Source organism: Fundulus heteroclitus, chromosome 5, assembly GCF_011125445.2.
Source record: "Fundulus heteroclitus isolate FHET01 chromosome 5, MU-UCD_Fhet_4.1, whole genome shotgun sequence".
Taxonomy (NCBI): Eukaryota; Metazoa; Chordata; class Actinopteri; order Cyprinodontiformes; family Fundulidae; genus Fundulus; species Fundulus heteroclitus.
In genome coordinates this window covers 14377249-14393230 of record NC_046365.1, presented here as the reverse complement: position 1 = coordinate 14393230, position 15982 = coordinate 14377249, and positions in this window count along the sequence as shown.

The following is a 15982-nucleotide window of genomic DNA, read 5'->3' as shown; positions in this document are numbered from 1 at the left end:
GGGGGCTCGTCGGCTGGTGCCTGCGGGAGACAAGTTTCTTGTGCCAAAACGATCAAATTATACAATCACTGACAAAACTAATTGACTAAAACTAATGCAGTGCTGATAAATAATCAGTTTGAGATGCTTCTGATTTTGAAACATTTTGATTTTGAAGAGCTTTGATTAGGACAAAACAGTAGATTAATTACACTTCCTGGTGAGTGTTGACCAAATACATGGTTTTGAAATAACACTTCTTTCCTCTCAATTAGATATAACGCAAGTCTCATAAAGTAGGCAATACAGGGGCCTTCTCCTTGAACTTTTCCACATTGTGTCAGGTGACAATCAAAAACTTCTGGGGTTTTTTTTGGGGGGGGGGGGGGGGGGGGGTTCATGCACAAGGCCAACACGATGCAGCGTCTAACTGCAAAATGGAAGGAAAATAATCAGAATTGTTTCTGTGCTTTCATGTAAACAACAAAGAAAAGTTAGGTGTGCATCTGTATTCAATGCCAAACATTTTATCTACGGGTGAATCGGCATAAAGAAGGCAAAATGCTGAGACATACACATTTTTGTAAAAAAATAAAATAAAAAATAAATAAAAAAAAGAGAAAAAAGGTGGAAAAATATCTTTCTTTCCTCTTTACCATTTGGCACCACTTAATCCTGCCCTAATTGCTGAAATCACAGTTAAATACATTAAAGTTTGTATGTGTAATATGACAAAATGCTAAAAAGTTAAACTAATACGACGTATTTTGCAAAATACTGCAAATGCCTGACTTGCATTGTTTTCAATTCAATAAGTGAAGACAAATTGCTAATGGATTAAATCCAACGCAGCGATTAATCTCTGACAGTACAGGTCCCGTGTCATTTCCCATGCTTATCAGCTTTGAATAAAACCTTATAGATAACGTATCTTTAAATCAGCTGTCATTCTGAAAGCACAAAAAAATCAATGCTGCAGATGCTTTCGGGTTCCGGTGTTACTGAAGTACAAGTGAACAAGTTCTGATATGACTGCCAAGGGATCTATCTCCCTCATCACATGATGAAGCAGCTCATTGCCTCTCATCTCCTGAATCTCGCCTGTAAGTACTTCCTGCAGGGTTCTGCTTTGGCAACCGTATCCAGAGACAACAGGCTATCCTGGATCCCTACTGGACGAACCGCTGCCAGGGCCGCATATGTTCAGCAGCATTCTTGGTGAAGAGGTGTAGTGCGTCACTGTCTTGGCCTGCTCAGGGTCTGTCCTCATAGGGAGCGCAACACAAGGATAAATATTATGTTTGCCTCTCCTCGGATACCTTCGCGAGTCATGCTGTAAGCAACGTGCAGCCCTGGAGGATTTGATGCGTTCGGTTCTGGCAGTATCGTACACCAAACAACTAAAACATCATAACCGCCACTGCTTATTGTGGAATCTGTTCTGCAGTCAAGGCTGAAACGACACTATGCCACACTATGCCAATATTTCATAGAAAATTAATACTCTGTAATGCCAAAGGCAATATCTCATCAATTATAGTTGACTTTGGAAGGCTTAAAAAAAAGCATGACACAGAACCTTTAATTCCCAGCCTGTTCTTGGTGAATTTAATGGTATGTTTTTTTTAACCCTAAAATTAAAAGAAGCTCAGTGACATCGTTTTAGAAAAAAAAAATCTTAGAATTTCCCAAATTCTAAGATTTTTCCTAGAATTTCCCCTCTGTAAGATTAAAGTTATTAACAAAGCACCCAAGGCCTTAAGAGAGCTCCTAAAGTGAAGAAATATTAGGAGTAGTGAGGAGGACTCTCAGTCAGCCTTAAGCAGGGAATCTGGTGGAAACAGAGAGCTGATTGGCTGATCCACTACCTAAACAGTGACGGAAATTAGCATGTAGACAAGATAAACTTCATCATCTCCATTGAGGAAGTTAATTAATTTCAGCTGCCAGACAGTCTGAAGGTGTGTCTCTAGTAACTTAAGTTTATTTAGGATAAATAAATAATAGGAAAAAATCCTTGATTTCTTTAGTTGATACATATTTGGAAATATTATATTTCCCCCCCTTTAATTTGTTCAACAGTTTAAAAGACCTATCAAAATTCTTATCAGTCATGCCTGGCTAACAGTCAATACCCTTGTGTGTGTTTATTTTTAGCTGCAGTCTCAGCAATGACCGCACAATGCATGCCTTAATTGTGCGGTAGAGTCAGATCCATGAGCAACAGGTTCCCCCTTCCAGCAACATATCCAGGGGACTCAAGCGTGCATTTGAAAGTCATTTTCAGCGTTCAAGCTAACCTGGACCGTGATCTTTTACGGCTGTGGCCTACAATGTAGACTGGACCACGTTATTCTAGAAAGTATTACGGTATTCTTGTTTATTGTGGCAGAAAATACTTTTTAGTACATTCACATATTTGGGTAAAGTCATAGAGAAACTGCAGTTGTGTATTATACACTAACTAAAAAAAGTATGATTAATTTGATGCCAGAATAGTAGATGTAGCCGGAAGCAATTTTGTTTAATCAAACCTTGTCAATGAGATAGAAACAATAAATTTAGTCTGTTTCCAGTAGCTAGATAGGCTATACAATAAGGTCTGGGAACCTGAAGCAGCAAGACATTAACACTTTTTTGTGAAGTTTCTATTTATTGCAAGTATTTAACAAACATTAATGGATATCAATTGTTTTCCCAATACCATGCAGCCTTTGTCATATCCACAAAGCTGGGGGCAAGTCGGTGTGTCTCTCTCAACTCTTCCGTACCTGGTGACTGGCAGCTGTGGCTCCCCCCCTGCAGCTCATTTGGATAAATCAGGAGGAGCTAAGAGAGAAGCTGATCCCATGTGATATATACCAGATTGTTAGCTCGCTCAGTGTGGTAATCAGGACCACCGTTCTTGCTTTTTCTTTCTGTCCTTGTTCAAGCTCTAACCCGGGTCTGTTTTCCCTATCCCAGGATTCAGTTCATAATCATGTTCGAGTTACTCCGTTCCAGTGCCCGGCTTCCTTGTTTCTTGGATCCTAGGAAGACCCCACCTAAATCCACCACCATTAATCTCCTTACTTCTCCTCAGATCTTCCTTCTGAAAACAGTCGCTTCCTTTGTTCAGCTCTTACCTCACTTTCACCTTCCTGTCCACCCTCCGATGCCATCCGCTCCACTGCATTCCTCCTCCTGGAAATAAGGTGGAAGATACCCAGCATTCCCAAACCACCAAACATCACCTGCTGCCAATCTCAGGCCCTGTGGGTTTGCTCACATCCTCCAGAAAACCCTTCTTCTGTTTGGATAATAACCACTTAATTCAGTCCTTAGGGCCAAAACTCCTAACCTGACTCTCGCCAGATGTATGTCGCTCCGCCTAGCTCCACTCAAATCCATTTGGGACCTCTCCATAGGAATTGCCTTTATTGAAGGCTGGGCCTTATCAAAAATCCTTGCATGTGATTTGATAAGCCACTTGACTGTCATCTTTATCGACATCTTTTTTTTTATGTGTCTGCGGCTCTAGTGGCAAGCGTTTTATTGACAGTGAGCTGACAGGAAGAGGGGGGAAGACAGGCAGCAAAGCACCGCAGGTCTAAGTTGATCCTGGGCCGAACCGCATCGAGGACTAAAGGCCTCCTAATATGGTTCGCGCTAACCGCTAACCGCAAAACTTGACAAATCCGGTCGGGAGAAGGACAAAAACATGGTTTCCACCAACAAAAGCCTTCAGAGGCGTTCTCTGATGTTCTTTTAATGAAACAATATTAGGTAGATTGGACAACACGGAAGAAATAGCAGCATCAATGTTAACGCTTGCTTCCTCAACGAGCCGCCATTGCTATCAAAACAGTCTCACGTCATGGTCGCTTCTCCACTACGTCACATCTATGAAACTCCAGCCCTGCGTCCTGATTGGCTAGACAATAAAATTGGTTGGAGAAATCACTCTCTATGGGAGATGTCCCAGATGGATGTGAGTGAAGCTAGGCGGAGCGACATCCGTCTGGCGAGAGTCCGGTTACAAAACTCCACCAGGACTCCAGAATATCAATCACTAATCAAATCAGTTTCACTAAATCTGTTAAGCATTTATTCTGTCGTGATTGTCGCCTACTGAAGAACTGCTCTGATAATAAACAGGACAGAAGTATTTGGCCAACTGCAGCCTGAGGAGCTATTGCGGACAGCTCGCTCAACAAGGTGTTTTTAACTGAAGCATCATGATCCACCATCCTGTCAATTCCAAACTCTCCATGTAATACTTTCCCTTCGTCCTACTAGCTCAGTTCAATCTACTTTTCCATCAGTTCAGCCCACTGCAGTACCCGTGCCAGCTCGTCCCAATGTCTGCAGCGTCATCCCCCCCAACACATCAAGCTTTGATGCAGACATTTACTTATACAGTTGATGATTATGAGATGAAAAAAGCGGAATTTGAATCAGCAGATCAGAAGTACGCTTGTAGGAGTGGTGCAGGACACGTATGATGGCCGTAGGACAATGGCGACGTCGGATGTGGATGTGACAGAGGAGTTCAGGGTGGAAATGGAGCTAGATCAAAGATAGACTTTGAGCCTCTCGTTGGTCACTGTGGGGATCATGGACGGGGATGGACAGACGAGGGTAGACAGGAATATACATGGACTATGATGTTTGCAGATGACTTTGTTATCTGCGGTGAGAGCAGGGAACAGGTGGAGTAAAACCTAGAAGGATGCGGGCTTGCCGTGGAATGAAGAGGGCTGAAGGTTAGCTGTGGCAAGACGGAATACGTGTGTGATCGAGAGGGAGCCAGGTGGAGCGGCAAAGGTTACAGGAAGCAAAGACAAAGAAGGAGTACTTAGGGTCAGCAGTCCGGAGCAATCTGGAGTGTGGAAAAGATGTGAAGAAACATGTCCAAGCAGGTTAGAACGGGTGATGAAAAAGATCCAGGTGTGTTGTGTAATATAAAAGTTTCAGCAAGAATGAAGGGGAAGGTGTACAAGGCGGTGGTGAGACAAGCAATATATGGTTCAGAGACAGTGGCACTGAGGAAGAGACAGGAGGCAGAGCTGGAGGTTGCGGAGATGAAGATGTTGAGGGTCTCTTTGGGAGTGATGAGGATTGATAGGATCAGAAACGAGTGCATCAAAAGGATTTACCAGTGTAAGGACTGTTTTCCCAGCATATATTATGTTTTGAGGACCCACTGCTCCCTGTGGGGGACCAACGCATCTTCCCCATAAGTAAAATGCTGGTTTTGAGTTACCAAAATTTTAGCTTCAGGTATTTACTGGTGATGGTAAGGTTTAGGGTTAGTCAGGCTTTATAAACCAATGGAAAATGAATGGAAGTCAATGCATTCTCCTTGGAAAATAAAACCAAACCTAAACTGTGTGTGTGTGTGTGTGTCTGTATGGGTGTGTGTCTTTGTTTCTGTGTATGTATGAATGCATGTGCCTCAGCGAGACACAGAGTTACGTTTAAAAGGTTTATTGTTAAGATGATGAACAACGGCAGGTGAGGCAGGCAAACAGAACCAGACGAGGCAGATGAATTATGGCTGAAGGTGCAGGCAGGCAGGGATGAGCGGGAGACCAGAGGATGCAGGATTGCACTTTCAGTATTAATTCTCTTTAGATCCTAGTTTCTGTTCAGTATGTATGTTAATTGTGCATCCCTGTGACTGATTTTGTTTCCGTTTTAGTTAGTTGCTGTTCTTTATTTCAGTAGTTGTGTTAGCTCTACTCTTCCTTAGTTTAGTTAGGTTTCTCCCCTCTTATCCGGCCGTTCTCATATTTCCCTGTTAGATTCAGTTCTCTCTCTGCTTAATTAACGGTTAATATAGACAAAAAAAAAATAAATGTTTAGTTTGATATCAAATGTGTTGATTTAACTACTTTATTTTATATTTTTTAAAGTATACTTTACTTTAGGCCATTAAAATTATTATATTATTAAACCTGCTGTGGTCTGTATCTTCAATAAACTCACTTCCTGTTCCCACAGTAACAGATTAAGTTGGACACGTGATCAGTCCAAGGCTCACTTTATGTCTCCCACGGTCACCACATGTGGTTAGAGCCACACAAGGAAGGGGAGCTCAAACCCCCCCCGATGATTAAACACATTTTTTATTTAAGACATCATTCCTCATGCTCCTAGCTTGCACCATCCACACTGAGATGTTACATCTGAAACTATTGCAGCTGTTTGAATTCCCACCCAGACCTCAAAGACAGCTATTAACCAACATGACTCTGGCTTTTTTTTAAAAAAGAGACTGGTAACCACAGGGCAAAGCCAGTGACAGGAAAGGAATCTTGGTGTGGTCTGTTGATGTTATTTTTGGAGCCTCAGAATGAGAATCTGATGTTTTGTTTTGTTTCCTATGCAGTCTAAATGACCCCAAGGATTTTTTTTTTTTGTTTTTTTGCTGCATATTTCCAGAATTGCTTGCCACGTACATTTAAAGAAAAAACTTTTTTTAAGTCTTTGGGGAAGGCTCAAAAAAGTTGCTATGAAATCCACTCAAAGCTGCCTTTGTATATTCAAGGACTTAAAATGACTCAGTAATGGGAGGGAAACTGTTTTTTTCTCTTTTCTTCTGTACAAATGTCACTAAAATTTTCCTACATGGGCAAACACGCCATGTTCTCAATGCCAATGATCTACGCTGCCTTATTTTGTCTAATAATAAACTATATCGGCAAGGAATGTGGGGTCGTTTCCTCTGGGCCCACACAGCCGGAATTGAACAGTCGGGGATTTTGAGTTGATCCCTGAAAGAATCTTTGTTCTGTTACTACTGTGGACTTGTGACGTACCACTTTGCATGGATATTAGAATGGTCATGCTCGATCAGTCTGGATGTGGTGACCGACTTATGGGCTTTACCAAGGACACTAAAGTAAAACGATGTTGTATAACACGACTCGTGGTTTAACTTAGATGATGCTTGTGTCATTCTGTTGAAATTCTGCTTTCTGGGAATGTTAACTTAGCCAATCAGAATAAAACTAAGCCAAAATGCTAAAACCCATTGGTTTATAAAGACCCACAATTCTTTTGCTGGTAGACCTACCATTTGCAACAGTAATCTACTCCACCATCTTGTACACCTTTCCATTCTTGGCTAAGACTTTAAAACCCATAAAACAGCACCACAATACTGTTGATTGCTCACTTGCACAATTCAGCGATGCTTTGCTTTGCATGAGAAATTTTAAAATGCCACTGCCAAGGGTAGCCTATCAACATTTTTTTTTAAATCACATCAGAAAGAAATTCCCTCACCCTCCCAGCTACCTGACATCCGATGATCAAATAACTCCAAAATCGTGGCATAACGTCTTTTTGAGGATGAGTCCAAAAAGTAAAACATCTAAAAAAACAACAACATTCAAACAAAAGTTTTAAATTAGCTGACATCATAACTGATGTTATAAGCAGATTTTTATTTTCAACTGTAAAACCATCCTCATTGCATCTAGTTCAGATCTGTATTTAGCACTGTGTGGACTTGATTGGATCACTCAGGATCCATGGTATGGTTAAGTTTGAATTGATAATATTCAGTTAGGATCACAAATCTAACTCACTAATTCCTACATCTACCCTACAGCCTAACTGCTCTTTCTAAGCTCCTTACTATGTCCGCCACTAGAAATATATTGAATGTAGACATTAAACCTTTTTTTAGTATTCATGCAACTTCAAGCATGTTGTCATATCCAATGTTTTATCCTAGCAGTTATTAGCTATTGTGGTATCGCACATATGGATATCAAAATGATGATTCCATCCATCCATCTTCTTCCGCTTATCTGGGGTCGGGTCGCGGGGGCAGCAGCATTAGTAAGGAGGCCCAGACTTCCCTCTCCCCAGCCACTTCGGCCAGGCGTTCCCAGACCAACCGGGAAACATAGTCCCTCCAGCATGTCCTGGGTCTCCTCCCAGGCATCCAGGTGGCATCTTAACCAGATGGCCAAGCCACCTCAACTGGCTCCTCTCGATGTGGAGAAGCAGAGGCTCTACTGGGTCCCCTCCGGATTACCGAGCTTCCCACCCTATCTCTAAGGGAGAGCCCAGACACCATGGAGAAAACTAATGTTGGGCGCTTGTATCCGCAATCTCGTTCTTTCAGTCAAGGCTCAAATCTTATGACCATAGATGAGAGACGGAACGCTTCACTGCAGACGGCGCACCAATCCGCCTGTCGATCTCCCGCTCCATCTTCCCCTCATTCGTGAACAAGACCCCAAGATACTTAAACTCCTCCATCATAAAATGTTGATTGCGATCCGAAATATTTTACAGGTCTAAACTGAAAGGAGCTCTTTGTGCTGCAGTTATGCTAGAGCAGATAAAAATTGCATGTCTTTATTTTTGTTAATGTCTACTTTTCGTGGAGTTTAATTACTTTAAGGATGGTTTAGAGTGTAACACAGACCAGCTGTGCTGCGGCGAAACTAGATGGCTATTAACAATGAAGAGGCCTATCATTTTAAATGATTTCATCTGGAGAAAATACTGATTTTCTACCCAGTATCATGTTGGTCTAGGCTCCTTAATCACAAGCTTCATCCACATTGAAGCTACTCTGATCCCCCCAAAAAATCTGTGTTCCATTACATTACCGTACACAACATGGGACATAAAGAGCAGTGTTGTTGAACTTGGACGCTTCCTCTTCACAACCACTCCGGCCCGTCTGTGTCCCCGGAGAGCTGACATCTGTGGCAGTGCATGGTTTTCCCAGAGATGAGCCTAAGAAAAGACTCACCCAGAGCTTCCCCTCACATTTGGATGACCCCGAGGTTAGAGGCCAAGAATTGTTGAGACACTCAGAGGGGGCTTCATTCTACTTTTCTCTGGTGTTTGGATTGCCCCTTTGGGTTTTGCACATTGGTCATTTCATGCAGCTGTGGGGTGGTGATAGCTATCTTTTTTTCTTTTTTTGGGGGGGGGGGGGAAGGAATGGGAACACTCTGAGAAACTAATAAACGGGAAAAGGTCAATGCTGCTTGTTTTGGGTTCTAAATAACTCCATAAATTCTATGTCAGCCATATCATGTTCACTAGTTCTATAAAATTCTGTTTTGTTCTCAAGCAAAGTTTTGTAACATTTATACTCAGATTATCATCAGGGATACACTATATTCACCCGCCTCTTAATTATGCATGTTCAAATGCTGTTAATGTGAATAGTGAATCAGCCAATCATCTGGCAGTAGCATTTGTACATCCAGTTATGGCAGTCAACTTGCCTAAGTTTAAATAAAGCCTCCTATTGGGGTTGAATGAGGAAGAAAAGTGATGTGGGTGACGTGGTTTTTGGTGCCAGACGGACCGCTCTGAACGGGCAGACTGGTTCAGTTGATGGAAAGGTCACAGTAGCTCAAATAACCACCAGCTACAAACACAGTGTTCTGAACAAATACATCGATCCTTAAAGCTGATCAACTACAGCAGGAGCAGATTACGCTTGGTGCTGATTCTCTCAGCTAAGAAAAGGAAACTGAGGCTACATTTTTCACAGGTTCATAAAAAATAACCAATAATAGATTGATTGCCGAGCACAACGTGCCTCTATTTCCGATTATATTTGGCATGAACAAAAGGAAAGTATGGGCGCATCCAGCTTTGTAGCAACACTTCAACTTAGTCACTTTGCTGTAATGATATAGTAAATATGTTCTTGGCACACTTTGGAACCCTTTGGAACAACTGAGCATCCCTAAATGCCATGGGGTAATGAACCGTGTCGTAAAACATGGAAATCAGTTCACTGTACTCCAATGGCTTCCCCAGTCACCAGATTCTAATTGAACAGAGTGCCTTTGGGATGCAGTGAAACATAAGATTATCATCACGGTTGTTCGCCTGACAAATCCGCTGCAATGGTGTGACGCTTTCCGGTCAATATAGAGCAAAATTCAACTTCTTGTTGAATGTTTGCCATAATTATTTAGGACAGTCCCGAAGGCAAAAGGCAACCTTCTCTGAGCAAAGTGTACCTAATAAAGTAGACAGTCTTTTTTTTTTTTTTTTTTTTTCTTTCTTTTTTTTTTTGTTAAGAACACTTGTCAGGTTACAAGAAGACAAATTGGGAAAAAAAGTAAAAGCACACTCGAGATATAACTGCCAAAACATTAGAGCAATCTCTTGGCGTAAAGCCAGCAGGCTTACAAGGCAGCAAGTCTGTTACTAATCAGAACCAAGTGGGGGGAGTCTTGTCCAGCGAGCGGAGCAGAAGCAGAGTGAAGGAAAAAACGGCAAGAAGAATGGTTTAAAGAAGGGGATAAATTACCCTTTTTTTTAAAAAAAACAGTGGGTAGGGAGCTAACATTGAAGAAAAGTTTTTTTTCTTAGTTTTTCTTTCTTTTTTTTTTTTTTTTTACAAATGTTGAAGATTCTTCAGACAGGCGATGGGGGCTTCTGTGATGCGATTCATACTCCCTGTCAAAAACCAGCAGGGAGGAGACCTGATGCGAAGATGGGAAGAACGGAGGGGAGAAGGGGTGGAGTGAGGAAAAGAAAAGCCAGCCCCTATTACACCACCTCAGCTCTTTGGCACTCAGATGTCAGCAAAAAAAAAAAAACTCTAATGTGATCAAGATGGAAGCTGTCCATGGACGTCTCCCTTCTCCACGGCTTTCCGTCTGCCTTCGGGGGCTCCGGCACTTGTCCACTGATCCAAGAGCAAGGGGTGCTGACCGGAGTCTCGAAAATGGCTCACACAGTTTGTGATTAAGGACCGGATTCAAAATACGCTGGAGAGAGCGTGATTCATACTTCCTTAAATGTGGAGGAATCGCTTCTGGTAAAATGAATGAGAAGGCAGCTGGTGGATCTCCTTGGATACCTGCGATTTAAGCTGTTTGTTGGAATATATATATCCATCTGATGGACAGGAAAATAATCCAGAGACTGGATTTTGTTGTAAGATGCTGTGTCACTTTTTGGAGAATGTATAAAATGTAAATATTGGTGTTTGACTCCAATGTGGGTCGTTATTTGGATATCAGTGGTCGGTCTAATGAGCCCGTAGAATGTGTAATTGTTTTTGAAAAAAAGGATATCTATTCAGACTTTTAGTAATACTTGCATTCAGTTTAATACCAAATATGGTAGCTCATCCACAGATTAATTCCTTAAACAGCGACTTTATGGGAAAGTACGACTTCTTCAGAACGTTTTAATTGGGTATCAGTCCAGTGTCATACTGGGCAGATTCCTTTTTTAAAATATTTTTTATGTTTTTCTAAAGTCAGTTGTTCAGTCACAGTTACAGTGACTGGACACACTGTCCATGCTGCACTTTTACAGCTTAAACAACTTAAACAGAATACTGTGATGTAATGTGAACAACAACCCTACAGTTAGATAAAATCATTTATCCTGGCTTGGATCTCTTAGGTCTCACAATGAATCTTAATGCAACGCACACTTAAGTCGACTGTCAGCTGCTGTTTGTTTTTTTTTTTGTTTTTTTCGTTCCCTTAATATATGTCATTCCCTTTTTTGTGGGTAGGTATTATGACAGTTGTGATGTTGAGATCCTAAAAAGTGAACAAGACAGCTTCAGAGTCTTTGCTTTGTTTGGTTTATCTGCCAAAAAAAATCTTAAAGTAAAAACATCTGCTCTGGCTCAGGGTGACTGACTGTAGTCGGCAAGCTATAAAGTAATAATTGGAAAGACATTGCTTTGGAAACATAATGGTTTCCCTTGTTAGATCAACATAACAAGGCTTTTTGACGTCTTATACTGGTCCAATTTATAAGTTCCCATGGTACTAGGAATGCAGAGCAGTTGCAATCCTCGAACTTTCACCCACTGCTTCCTGTTAACTCGAGAAGCAGGACGTGATTTACCGTACTGTCATCTGGACATTCAGTTACTGTAAACCTATAACTAGCAAGCGCTTGATGCTTGTTCCTCCCGTTTCTCCTCTTGATTACAGCAAATCTGGTTGTCCGATTTAGCCTGCATCCCTATGGGATAGTACTTGCTTTCCATCATGCCTGTTGCTGTACGGAAAAGAAGTTGGGAGGAACATGTGACTCACCCATCGGGATTACAGTACAGCTACGATGATCTGGATCTGGTGTGCTGTCATGGGATCAACAGAGACGGACTCTGGGTGGGCTCTGGGGCTTTAAGACAGGGCCGACAGACGAGGTGTGCCTCCATGCCAGAGGGCTGCCAGCTGCCTTCAGATGACCTGGGTCAAACCCCTTTGGTTGAAGTCTTTGCTGTTGACGACGTTGATGAATCCGGACACTTGAGGCAAACCGGGAACAGTGTAAAGTTAAATTTTCAGGGGTCAGTTCACGGGTTGGTGGGTCCTGACCTTCCACAGAGGAATCCCAATTCAGCGCATCTCCCAGCCACAAACGCTGGGATTTCTGCAGCCTTGTGTTGTTACTCAAACAGTGACATCTCTAGCGTTAACACTTCTGCTGCAACTGATGATCAGAGTGTGAAAACCGTTCACAACGACACGGCAATAGGAACAGAAAGAAGTCTGGGTTGCTTCTTCGAGCGTGATGTTGCCTTTGAAGGCCTTGAAGTGCAACAATACATCTCTATCTCTTCAAATAAGGGACCACCATTGTCTGGATCCGCCGTTGAGAAGCCTGGCAAACCTCCAACCCATCAGCAGACAAAGGAGAGCCACACAGAGGGTTACAGCAGATCTCCTGAAATCCCTGAGGTCACACTCAACCGCTGCGCCGCCGCCAAACAGGAACCTCAAACCAACTGCCCAGATGTTGAAGGAATTATTTCCACCTCCGACCAAGCTGGTGCATGGGGACCGCTTTTTGTGCTGCAAAATTCTGCTGATACAATGGAGAGTGGCAATGCGTTGTCACTGCCTAAAGCGTCTTTGGAGCCATTTTTGACTTTTACAATAGATGACGAACGTGACAAGGGATTTACTGAAAGCCAGAGCGCAGTTTTTGTTCACAACCTGGGTGGACCGAACGAGTTGGAAACTAAAAATGAAAATGAAGGACTCAATCATTTACGAAACGTTCAAGGTGAGCCAGGCTATTCTAACTGTGCTGTGGCGTTAGATCAGGCCAGTGATTGTGAAATCTCCAAAGACCCGAACCTTCCCACCGCTGCCGAACAGGAGCTTCAGTTTGACTTCCCAGATGTTAAAGGGATTGTTTCCATCTCTGATCAAGCTGGTGAAGGAGGTTCTTTATTTGGGCTGCAAAATTCAGCTGACACGATGGACAGCGGTAGCACATCGTCGACGCAACCTGTTGTGGGTTCTTCGCTGGAGGAACAATGTGACCAAAGATTTACTCAAAGCCAGAGCACGGTTTTTGCTCACGGACGGGATGGACCGGATGACTCGGATGCAGGACTTGCTCGTTACCCCGGAAACGTCCAAGTCAAGCAGGATTCTTGTTATGTCGCCGTGGCTTTAGGTGAGGGAAACAATTGTGAAACGCTTAACCAGAATATGGCTGAGCAGCTTGACGTTGCGAAAACCACAGGGAACTGGCCTCAGTTGCCGGAAAGCGCAGATGAAGGAGAGCCAGCCGTAGCACATCAGACTAAAGTTAAAAATCAGTGTCCGACATCATTCAAAACTGTATCGTCTGAACACCAGAGTACTGGAAATGCGGAAAGAGAGTCCAAGCAGACAAGCACAACTTTGTGTGCAGGACAAACTTCTCTAAGTCAGTCATTGGATAACATGGTCCAGAGCTCGCTACCCAACGAGTCGACTATGTGCAAGGATGCGAACGTAACTCCGCCTGTTGAAAACAACACTTCGAAGCTGGTGACCATTCCAGAGATCCGCCTGGTTGAGGCAGATGACGACTGTTTGGTAAAAGCTAGAGGGGAAACTAAAGCTGACGTTACTGAAAATCCAGCTCACAACACCCGTCTGCATAATAAACACCAGGCGACTGAGCAACACCTGAACCTTCCCTTCCTCTCTAAGGAGGTCAGCGATGGGTTCCATGGCAACCAAACCTCTGGCTTGAGTGAGTCACCTTGTTCCGAGGTGGCAGATGGTCACAGGGGAAACCACGGCCCGGGGGACGGAGCTGCCGCAACGGGGGAGTCGGATGAGGCCGTGTTCTCAGCTGTTTCCAGCGACATGCCCCTGTCTAGCTCAGATGTCCGAGGAACAAGTGAGACAGGAGATCAGAAAGAGGACAGCGTGGCCAAGGTGCGGATGAGAAAGGTAAGACACGTAGAAACCTTGCACTTTGACTTTCCCTGTGGTTGTGCAGGAACTGTGAGTCCAGGAACATATCTGTCAAAACAAGTAGAAACCTTACTTTAAATAAATGTCTGACAAATAAGCTACCCCACACTCTGGCAACGTGGCTTGGAAAACAATGACTTCACCCTTACGTGCTTTCAGATCTCTGCGAGTGGTGGGAAAGGGGGAGGCGGGGGGGGTCTGTGGAAACGTTTGTACTCTTCCTCAACCCTCGTTGCAGAACAAGGTCCTATAAGGGCATGGAGGCCTTAATAGCAAAGGCAGTTGGAAGTTTAAAGCAATCTACAGGGTGAAATGCTCAGACTGTTCTTACTTTTGTTTTTGTTTTTTTGTTTTTACAGTAAACACATTTTTTTTCAGTTTTTTGTGCTTATATTTGCAAGCTTGTTAAATACATTTTTACAAAAAAAGACACTTTGGGGACTTTGATTCGTTGGTGCAAAGGGAAAATCAGAGAACTTCTTGAATAAACTTCTTGATTATTCCATTTAAAATAGCAGTTAGCTTTACCCTTGCGGTAAAAACAATGCAAGGCCCTTTGAGCAGGCTAAATATGTGGACTACATCCTGATTGTGAGAGATATAATCCTTATACTATATTTTCCATACATGTGAATCTCCTACAGTTGAGCAGCCTCTTGTGAACAGTACGTCTTCTTTTTTCTGACAAAATCCTTTAAATACAATAGAACATAGTGACTAATATAGAGTGCTTTGCAAAAAGCATCACTTTTTGTCAGATGTTAACCAAAATTCAATGTATTTTATTGGGATTTTTTTTGTAATAGCCCAACAGAAGGCCGCACATATTTGTGAATTTGAAGGAAAACGATGCAAGGTTTTCAGAGGTGTACATTTCCATCAAACTCAAGTAAACACCGTGTATAGTCTTTTGGATGATGCCTCTGCCAGCTTTGCACTTCCAGAGACAGAGGCTATGTCTCATTTCTTTTTTAATGGTACGAGCTCAGTTACACTGGATGAAGAACATATGAAGAACATATGCACCAGCCTCAAGTCATGTGTGGCCTCTGACAGGTTTTCTTCAAGTTCTGTGTTTAGCTCAGTTCATCTTACATTAACTGTGAAAACCTTGCATGTCCCTATGAAAGCAAAGCATACCCACGGCATGATGCTGCCACCACTGCACAGAACTTTCTAACGTCGAATCAGAGCACCTCCAGCCACGTATTTGCTGAGACCTGCTATGACTGTTCTTCAACAATAGCTTTCTTGTTGCTATTCTTCAATAAATGTCAGATTTGTGGACGTGAAAATCTTACATTAGCTGTCCTTCCGACAATTTGTCCCGCGTGAGCGGTGGATCTCTGCAGCTCCTCCAGAATCGTCATGGGCCTCTTGGCTGCTTCCCTGATTATTGCTCTTCTTGCTCTGCTTGTTGTTTCTATTTTTCTGATGATGGACTAATCAGTCCTCCAAGATATTTTCAAAGCTTGGTTAATAGTTTCACAACCTAATTCTGCTTTAAACTTCTCAACAATTTTATGCCTGAACTCTCTGCATCGGTTTGTTCAGCAATGCACCAGCCAATCTTCATTAATACAGTAGATCATTCATTATTTTTATTAAGTAGGCCTATGTTACTTCTGGATGTGATTAGTTGCATATATAATATCTGACCATCAATTCATAGATAAAGCAAATATGATCTAAAGCTGCAAAGGAAAGAGATGAAAGTCCTGGTTTTCTTAGGGTATGTAGCAGTCAAGGTTTCGTTTGAAAACACATAAGAGCAAAATAAAAATTTT